The sequence below is a fragment of the Sebastes fasciatus genome, chromosome 17 (genome assembly GCF_043250625.1).
Source record: "Sebastes fasciatus isolate fSebFas1 chromosome 17, fSebFas1.pri, whole genome shotgun sequence".
In the NCBI taxonomy this organism is placed as follows: Eukaryota; Metazoa; Chordata; class Actinopteri; order Perciformes; family Sebastidae; genus Sebastes; species Sebastes fasciatus.
This window is the reverse complement of record NC_133811.1, coordinates 2,383,544-2,390,807: the sequence shown is the minus strand read 5'-3', so window position 1 is coordinate 2,390,807 and position 7,264 is coordinate 2,383,544.

Genomic DNA, 7,264 nt, shown 5'->3' with positions numbered 1-7,264 from the left:
CTAATGACAATGTGGCAGCCTGGAGAATAACACTTCTCAATCACTGCCAAAGACATCAAGAGCTCCCAGCAAGCATGCTGATGCTGCAGGAACCAATGCACGGGCATCGATCGCAGGGACGTCCCACACCAATACACATGGACGTACTGAGGAGAGATGCTGGACAGTGCTGGCTTTCCGATAGTTGTATTATCACTCTTTCCATCCACCACTATTGGTTTTGTGTTATCAGCCCTACTTGTATTAGTTATTACAGCTGCTAGACTGCTATTGTGGCTGCTTCTATATCTCTCTCTCTCTATCTCTCTCTCTCTCTCTCTCTCACTCTATCTATCTATCCCCCCAGCCGGTCTCGGCAGATGGCCGCCCGCCCCGCGCCCGGTTCTGCTCCAGGTTTCTTCCCAGTAATCGGGGAGTTTTTCCTGGCCACAGTGCGCTTGGTGGATCCTGTTGGGTCTCAAAACTATGGTGTACGGTCATAGACCTGCTCTACATATAAAGCGTCTTGAGATAACTTCTGTTGTGATTTGACGCTATACAAAAATAAATTGATTTGATTTGATTTGATTTGATGATGAGCCAAAAGATGAAGAATTTTATTATCTGTGAAACCTAAACTAAAGTAGAACTTCACAAGATGCTCCATGTTCCTCATTTTCACACAGGCGGTACGCTGCTCTATTTGTCCTCTAAAATAACACGTCAAATTACTACTTATTCTCATAATATTACGACTTTTTTCTCTTAAACTCCTGACTTTATTCTGGTAATATTATGACTTTATTCTGGTAATATTATGACTTTATCCTCGAAATATTAGGACTTTATCCTCGAAATCTCCGATTCATTTATTTTTCCTCAATGTGACCCTAATACTCCGTCGTACTGCCGCAGTCACCCCACAAGTGTGCAAAAAAAAGCCCAAATTCAACAGCTGTTTCACCAGCCAGAGCACAATATATAGCCTTAGTAAGGCCTAGTAGTATATGATATGACTGTAGTAGGGCTAATATATTGTAACTTGATTATTTATTATCTGGTATGATCATATGTGGTTTTAGTATTTGAAACTACTGTCTTTTATTACCTTTTATTGTTTTAAAGAACTACTGTTGCACACACATTTAAGCACGTTCATGCATGAGTGTATGATCTATGATATATGCGTGTATGTACATTTTGATGTTGGTATGTTGTGTGATGCAGTGGCAAACATATCATATCTTATCTTATCTTATCTATGATGACGTGGGTTAACCATCTAACCTGCCCAGGGTGATAAACATCTTAAAATAATGAAAAATTCAAGCATTATATCGCAAAAAAGAACATCAATCCCAAAGAGTGGGAGCACAAAGACAACAATACATCAATACAAAATAACAGGTGGAAAATTTGGCCCTGTTCAGACCTGGTATTAACATGTATCCTGAGTGATCGGACAGTATACAGTACAGGTGTGAACGCACTCAAGACACATTGAGAGCCGATCACTCAGACCACATTCAGAGGTGGTCTGGGCCCACATTCTTTTAGCAGTGTGTACGCGAAGGTCCTGGGCCACATTAGGGATCGCCTACTCAGCTGACGTCTCGCTGGAATCCGCGGGATCTCCTCATATGAATAGACATTGTCATGTTGGAACAGGAAGGACTTTCTCCAAACTGTTGGGAGCTCACAATGGTCTAAAATATAATTTCATATTGTAGCATTAGAATCACGTTGTCTAGCCCCAAATCATGAAGAAACAGCCCCAGACCTGACGTATACACAACAGGGGTGTCCACATACTTGTGACCTTACACTGCATTTTGTAGAATGTAAAGGAGAAAATCAGGTTTGGAGGGAAACTTGCAAGCAAGCAGGAACGACAGCTGGTGGTAATTTCCCAGGGTGAGTTAGTGAGTGTGCATTATGAATGACTTACTGTGCAGAAAAAATACCAGTTTCTCATACAGCGGTGACCATTACACGGTGGTGTAAAGCAGTGGTTCTAAACCTTTTTCAAGTCGCAACCCTCCCCTGGCTGATTTTGAGTGATTTATTGTGAATGTTCTGATTAATAAATGTAGACTAAATAAATCATGTTTTGTTAGTTTTGTTTAGTTTGACCAGCTAGCGCCTACTGGAGGCATTGTCCGATGTCCTGCAGGCTCTGTGGATTTTTGATGACCTTTTCTCTTCCCCCGTCAGAAAATCATGTGCACACACACTTTGACTCTCACAAACACACTCAATATAAGCTATGATATCACTGGTACAGGCGATGTAATGTAAAAACCATTCCCCAGTCTAAAATATATTTTGTTTTATTTATCTCCACAACCATCTGGCGAACCCTAGAAATGATCTCGCGACCCCCTTGGTGGTCCTGACTTAAGGTCGACCGATTAATCGGTTCTGATAGGACGTTTGGTTATTGGTGGAACTGGGCTCCGATAGTGGTCGATGGATGTGCAGCCTCCACCAGTCACACAGGGACGTATATCACTGTTTTCCATGGAGGCTACAAAGTCAACGTCAACAAACCCGACTAGGCTGCTGCAGAAGTAAAGAGGATATCGGTCAATTAATCGGCTATCGGCTTTTTCCTGCTCCAAACTATTGTTATTATATTGACGTTTAAAAGTCCGCTATCAGTCGACCTCTAGTCCCGACCCCCAGGTTGAGAACCACTGGTGTAAAGGCCCTGACACACCAAGCCGACAGTTTGGGGCCGTCGGTGAGCAGCTGTCGGTCTAGTTTTTGCTATGTGTACCGCACCGTCGGCTCCAGTCTGCCCGTGTCGGAGGTTTTTCGTCTGATTCAGCGTGTTGAATTGGCGGCAGAGCTCGTCGGTGAACGAAATCACCCTGATTGGCTGTTCAGCTTAAACCGATCAGTGCACGAGAAGAGAAACGGAAGTGAAGAAAGCAAGCCAACGAGTAAAGTTAAGAGGACGCACACAGAAGGCTCTTCTCATTCTTCATCTTCATCTCATCTGATCGTTCCAACACGCAGATATTTTCACAACCACTTGAACATCTGGAATGAAGCTAAGCGGTGAGTGACGCCGCTTTGTTTCATGTACGTATCATAACAACGACTGTCCTTTAGGTCTTCCGGTTTCCCTTTTAGAATGACGAATACAGACGACTGCTGCCTGCTGGTAGAGAGAGTTATCAAAGAACATATATTGCCACGAAGTGAAAATGAAGTGTTCGTTCCATTGCAACACCAGCGCCCAGCAGCAGAGCTATGCCTCTGCCATTTTGGACTGAAAGCAACTACCGGACGCCAGTAAAACGTCCGCCTGAAAGTGCCGTACAAAAGTAAAACAAAATGATTTCTATTCTATTGTCATATTCTACCGAAATGACCTGTGTTGAACAATAAAATATTATAAATATAAGCGTTTATAGTCCACAATGGCGGCAGCGGCTGATGTCACAAAAACACAGAAGTGTTGTCTCTTTTCTTCTATACTCTTTTTGGTTATTTCCTCTCATGCAGGAGCAGAACGTACGTGCTAACTGGCTGTCGTCTGTAGTCTTGGCGGTGTGTTCAAATGCAACTTTTCGGCCAAGACAGTCAGCCTTCATCGCTGCTAGTTCTTTGATTTCGGTTCGGTGTGTCTGGGCCTTTGATTATTATATTGCAATGCACACGGACGCCATTGTGTCATTTCACCTGTGAAATTGGAAAATTAGCACCAGTATGAGCTTGTTTCAATCTATGGAGGATTCATTAATCTAACTGACAAATTATTCATGTCAGCATATTGTTGCAGTGCCCCGACTCTTTGGCTTTTAACCCTCTGCAAGCTGTCGCCCTCTCCTCTCTCTCTTGGCTCCAGCTAAAGGCCTCTCTCTCCCTCCGGTCTCTCTCCTTACAGTGTCGGCTCTGACTCAGCACACCCTCACGTCGACTATCTCTGTCTTTCTCTCCTGCTCTTTCCTTTGTCCCACCGCTGACAGTAGCAGCTACTCTTCCCTCTCCGTATCCCTCTCACACCGGCCGACACAAAGAACGACTTAAAAAAAAACAACTTCTGTCTTTCTTTTCTTTGCATTTCTTCCTCTCTCTCTCTCTCTCCCTCGGTTTGCATCTTTTCCCCCCTCCCCCACACTTCTCATTTTCCTTGACTATGGACACAGTGTTCATGTGTGCATTTGGGGAGGAGGGGGGGGGTAACATCCTATAATCACCAATCAGAAGGATACTGGGGGCAGTTGTCATAGAAACCTCGTGCACGGCTCTAGACGCCCCTCCCACCCCCCCACTCGCAGAAATTGCATATCACATAATGATAATAATATAATTTCTGAGGCAAAAAGGAAAAAAGGAGGAGGGAGGTGTTTGGTGGTGGGGGGGGGGGGGGGGGGGGGCAGACCATAATAGTGCTCCTGTGCTGCTGGTCGCCATGGAGATAAGCAGAGGGGTGGCGGTGGAGGAGGAGGGTTACAGGCGGGGTCAGATTATCATGTAAGTCAAAATGCATACCATAATACTTCTTGGCTGCTCCTCACTCCGCCCCCCCTCCTCCCTGCCGCCGCTCCACCTATCGTGCCCTACAGGACACGCTCTGAAGCTGCACCAGATAACAAATGGTTTTGATCAGACCCAACATGTCTGCCACATGAGATAACGCACCGCAGCGTCTGGCTGACGGATGGAGAGAACAATAAAGAAAACAGAGAGAAATGAGATTGGTGCGTCGGGGGTTGTTGGGATGTCCCAGATGTGCTGGTGGTGGCGTGGAGCTCAGATCTGCCCCTGTGACCTTTTCATCCCGTCGTCTCTCCGGTCTCACCTTTTATATGAACAATAGTCCTTAAAGAATTAGTCAGATAATTATTGTTGAAGTCATTTATCGAGCAACAAGACGTCACATATTCAACAGACTGATTTAACACATGATGTGTAATAAAGTCTGAGCAGCGGCTCACTTGACCGCAACGTAAAGGGCATTACAGTAGTCAAGTCGAGTCAACATAAAGGCATGTACTGTACAACTTGATCATAACCAACAGCCTGAGCTAGAAAGAGCTAGATTTGATCAAAGCATTTATCTGCTTGTCTAGTGGAATTGAAATATTCTTTTGTGTTTCTACTAGAACATGTTTACATGCTGTAATGTTAAAAAAAATATATTTTCCTCATACTGTCGGCCTGAATAAGCCTGTATTTACCCTCTGTCTGAAACGCTCTGTTTTAGCGCATTTCGCCGGAATTGCGACAAAATTGCAACAGGATCGCGTTGCTAGGCAACGGTTTGGGTCCATGTTTACTTCCTGTCAGTTGATGACATTCACATACACTGCAACCAGTAATAAACTGGGACACATTTAGAATGTTTATGTTTAAAACTGCGTAAAGGGTCTAAATATTGTATATTTGTGACATCACAAATGGACATAAATCCTGACAGCTTGTTTCAAATGCAGAGTTTCTGAATACAGGCTGTGTGTATCTCCCTGTGGATTGAGCATTTCAATACTTTCACAGTATTTATATAGGACTTAAGCCTGCTTTATAATAAAAAAAACATGAAAATCTCACTTTTTTATAATATGTCCCCTTTAAGGCGATACGATATGTATCATGATACCGGGGTGACGATTCAATATATTGCCATACTGTAAGCAAGGCGATAATTTTAGGAAAACTGTCAGTATTATAGTAGTATAAAGACAAACCAAAATAACACATTTGTACTGCAGGCAACAAACTGCATGTGATTATCATAAAGTGGGCATGTATGTAAAGGGGAGACTCGTGGGTACCCATAGAACCCATTTACATTCACACATCTGGAGGTCAGAGGTCAAGGGACCCCTTTGAAAATGGCCATGACAGTTTTTCCTCGCCAAACTTTAGCCTAACTTTGGAGCGTTATTTAGCCTCCTTCACAACATGCAAATATGACACGGTTGGTACCGATGGATTCCTTAGGTTTTTCAAGTTTCATATGATGCCATTCATATGTCATATCTCCAGTCTAGCTTTAAAATTGAGCCCACTACAACTTCAGAAGGACAGAATAGAGGCCGAGGCCGCCGGCGGGCAGTCCGATTTTTAAAGGCCCTGACTCACCAAACCAAGCAGCTGAAATATAGAGTGATATTGTGCTTTTAGCTGACGTGTGTCACCTCACTGTTTTGAGCGATGCTCGTTCATGGCCATGTAGAGCGAGCACAGGCGCGAGCGCGAGCAACAGGACGCTGACTTTAGTTGACTTAACGGCCACAGGTGTCGCTGTTAACAAGCATTTCTGATTCTTACAAACAGTCCCTTTAACTCATTTCAACTTTTCAACTGTGGTTTGTTGGTGTGAGGATTTGCTGCTTCTCTCTGTTTTATATCATTATAAACTAAATTGGATCTCCAGGCATTTGTTGCCTAATTGCACAGAGATGAAAATTTCCCAACTCATCAGTCTTTTGTAATATTTTTCTGTCACGGCTAGAGCACCGTCGTCCCTCCTGTAGTGACAGTCTGACTGCTCCCAGACAACCGGGCCCAAAGCCTAAATCCATTTGTGACTACATCTGTAACTAAGATTTTTTTGAAGTTTTGAACTGATGCTGAGGGTTAAAACCCCCTAATGTATAATCGAAATTCGTTAACTGCAGCGAATTTAATGAATTTTCAAGAGAGGCTGACGTTTTTATCAGCACAAAAGGACACTGCAAAGGATGTTTTGGGCAGTAAACAAGGCAAACCACCGCCACATAAACACGTTCGTGGATCCGTCGCTGCCTCAATAATTCACATTACAGGGGACGGGGTGGGGGGTGGGGGGTAGGGGGTAGGGGGGAGTGTGTTGTGCTCAGATTAGTTTGCCAGTGAAGTTTTCTGATGAATTCCCAGCTGCCACTCTGCCTCTTTGTGCTGCCTCGTCTCTCTCTCGGGTCTCGCTACCTTCTTGTATGTGAGTCACTCTGCACCTGAAGATAGATACTATTTCCCCGACATACATCACAGTCTGCGCATGGCGAGCTGTGATGTCGATGTACGCGCACACACACACACACAAAGCTGGTGTGGACTGGAGGTGGAGGAGGTGGTGGAGAGGGGAGGGGGGGGGAGCCACCGCACACAAAAACAGGCCTAGGCCAGACCATAATACTCCCCCCCTTCTTCTTCTTCTTACTTCACCGCCTCTGCCCCTCCCCCCGCCTGACAACACAGACATCCCATAATATGCATTTGCCTGCCACCCCCCCAACCCACCACCACCTCCTCCTCCTTTCTTCACTGCTTGGCCTGCCACTCCATAATA